The sequence below is a fragment of the Callorhinus ursinus genome, unplaced genomic scaffold (assembly GCF_003265705.2).
Source record: "Callorhinus ursinus isolate GAN/ISIS: 27379988/994484 unplaced genomic scaffold, GSC_fseal_2.0 scaffold51, whole genome shotgun sequence".
Lineage (NCBI taxonomy): Eukaryota > Metazoa > Chordata > Mammalia > Carnivora > Otariidae > Callorhinus > Callorhinus ursinus.
The window spans coordinates 9,838,891-9,842,200 of NW_027397113.1; the positions used below are offsets into that span (position 1 = coordinate 9,838,891).

Below are 3,310 nucleotides of genomic sequence, written 5' to 3' on the forward strand. Positions count from 1 at the left end.
TTTCTTAAGTTATGAAGCCCTGGCAAGGTCTGGGTATAAGATCAAAGTCCTTCTTTTTTTGTTGATAAAGACTGTCTTTACCAAATGAAAATTATATCTGGACTACAAAATTTAGTTATTTAGTACTTGGTTAAATTATCTCAATATCATTCTAATCAAATTTATTTTGTAACTAGGGATGAGCTTGATACAAATTTCCATATAAATCCATCATGTATATACAATCCAAATATTCACCTTTCAATTGGATACTATAGAAGTTTTATATGAAACTTGTTTTAGGGGCACCTGGCTGCCTCAGTTGGAAGAGCATGCAACTCTTGATCTTGGAATTGTGAGTTCGAGCCCCACGTGGGTTGTAGCAATCACTTAAATAAATTTAAAAACTGAAAAAGAATTGTTTTAGTTGACCTAGTTGACCTTGTGAATGCAGGTTTCATATTTCAAGCATTTTTTATTTCTCTATCTGGAAGACATCTGGTCTAAAAAGAAAATCAATTCAAATATTGTCTGCAAATATTATTTCTTGTCTGCAAATATTATTTCTCCTTTATTCTTAATTAGATTGCCTAAATCAGTCTTGTTTAACCAGTTTGGATATTTGAAAGGACTCATCAGACTCCATAGGGTATTCTCACGTAAGGCTTTTCTCTAAAGACAAAAGGTACGATGCAGCAAGAGAAAGTACCGGCAAGCACTGGAGACATTCCACGGTACAGGCTCCTCATTGACCCAACCAAATGCATGAACCATGCTAGCCTTGGCTTGAACTGCCCAGGTTTGTGCAAAAATCTCTCAATGTCTCATTAAGTAGTCAAGTCAGGCTTATGAAGCCAGTGAAGTTAGTTGCAAACTATTAGTAAAGAAGCTGATATAGGGAGTCACCAAGGCAGTTTGGGATTCTAAACAGCACTCATAAATTCCAATGTTCTTGTCTCAACCAGGAGTCAAAATCCAGATATTCAGGCATCCCCAGGGATAAAGATAGAGCTTTTCCAGTACAGTTGCAAATTAACTCCATCTCTACAATATCTTTATTCAACAAATAATTATTGAGTATCCTATCTGCCAAGCATGTAGCAGTGAACTAACCAGGCTGTCTGTGACCTCACAGAGCTGACGTCCTAGTTATTTCCAGAGTTACTCTTCAAAAGGCAGTTCTAACGTATTCAGTGCAGAATTTTCAGTTAAAAGTGACAATAAAAACCTGGCATCATCTCTAAACTTTATTTTCCCCTTATAATTAGCTTTCCTTTACCATACTAAAAGCCCTCCAATACACAAACTCAAGAGAGATAATACATATTTAATTTAATTCCTGTTTTGGAGTGATATGACAGAGCAGCAATATGACACAATAATAGGAAGAGAAGGCTGTTAAACAGCAAAACACAACTGAGTAATTTAAAACATCAAATTGGCTTTATTGAACAAGTCATGAGTTGGACAGCACACATTCCAGCAAACAGAAAGGAGCTCCATCAAGCTGCAGGAAAAGAAAGGATTTTGAAGACAAAGAGGGGGCAGAAAAAGGAAATTATTAGCAAAGAATGCATTGTTTTAGACAAGGTCATCTTTCTAAGGGCGATGGAAGGGGTTTATCAGTAAATTTCCTAGTGCTGACCAGGTAAGTCTGTGTTCATAGAGTTGCTACTATTCTTTTCTTCGATCTCCTGTTGAGTTCATAGGTGTTCTGGATGTTTTGATCCCTATCTAGCTGAATTCCGGGGACCAGACGAAATTTAGGTCTCCTACTCCTCCACAATTTTGTTCCTTCCCCCTAGGAATGAAAATTTAAATGCTGGTATAATTTTTTGTTCCTGCATAGACAGCCTGGAGAAAATGATTAATGCATAGACCAATTTATGTGTACGTTACATATAGGTAAACCTCTTCATATGTAATCTATCTGCATGAGGTTGAGGAACACCTATTTTGAAAATTAACTTTCAATGGTCTTAACTCAAGTTAAGTGTTAGAGGTTCCATTCCTGGGGCGAGGGGGGCAGCGTTGAAACTGCAGTTAGTTTTGTTTTTTTTTTTTTTAAAGATTTTATTTATTTATTTATTTATTTGACAGAGAGAGACACCGTGAGAGAAGGAACACAAGCAGGGAGAGTGGGAGAGGGAGAAGCAGGCTTCCTGAGGAGCAGGGAGCCCGATGCGGGGCTCGATCCCAGGACTCCGGGATCATGACCTGAGCCGAAGGCAGACGCTTAACGACTGAGCCACCCAAGCGCCCCTGAAACTGCAGTTAGTTCTCAATTAGCAATAATCACGCCTTGGATAAACCTCATTGGCTATGATACTGCCACTGCGCAAAGCCGAAACTGCAGTTAGGTTTGTTAAGTCTTGGTTTGCTGACTTGGGGCCTTAACATAAGTGACTCTATTCAGGGCCTGTGGTTTCCTTTTTTTTTATAAGATTTTACTTATTTATTTGAGAGGGAGAGAGAGTATGAGTGGGAAGAGGGGCAGAGGGACAAGCAAACTCCCTGCCAAGCATGGGGCCCGCCGTGGGGCTCCATGCGGATCTCGAAGTGGGGCTCGATCCCAGGATCCTGAGATCATTACCTGAGCCCAAGGTAGATGTTTAACCTAGTGAGCCACCCACGTGCCCCTGTGGTTTTCTTCTTTAACAGGGTAAACACAAAAGAGTACATGCTGTATGATTCTATTTATTGAGACACCAAAACCAAGACAAATAAATCACTGGTATTAGAAGTCAGTAGGGTGGTTACCCTTGGGGGGGAAATGGCTGGAAGGGAGCTCAAGGGCTGTGTGCCTCTGGGTGCTGGCACTTTTCAAAGTTTTGATCTAGGAGAGGGTAACAAGCTGTGTTCCCTTTGTGTTTCCCATTAAACTTTATATTAAGACTTACACACTTTTGATGTTCTTCCAACTAAACTATCAACATTAAATCCTTGTCACCAGCTCTGTTTTCTGGAAACTTGGGTTAAGACCATTGAAAGTTAATTTTCAAAATAGGTGTTCCTTATCCTCATGCAGATTACATATGAAGAGGTTTACCTATATGTAACGTACACATAAATTGGTCTATGCATTAATCATTTTCTCCAGGCTGTCTATGCAGGAACAAAAAATTACACCAGCATTTAAATTTTCATTCCTAGGGGGAAGAAACAAGATGGTGGAGGAGTAGGAGACCTAAATTTTGTCTGGTCCCAGGAATTCACCTGGATAGGGATCAAACCATTCAGAACACCTATGAACTCAACAGGAGATCGAAGAAAAGAATAGCAGCAACTCTCTGAACAGAAAAGCGACCACTTTCTGGAAGGTAGGACGTGC

The 3,310-nt window shown here is 39.7% G+C and overlaps 1 pseudogene; it reads right to left on the bottom strand.

The window, feature by feature from the left end:
* Positions 1-2,248: 2,248 nt before the first annotated feature.
* Positions 2,249-2,325, bottom strand: LOC112829828 (U4 spliceosomal RNA; annotated as a pseudogene).
* Positions 2,326-3,310: the final 985 nt, after the last annotated feature.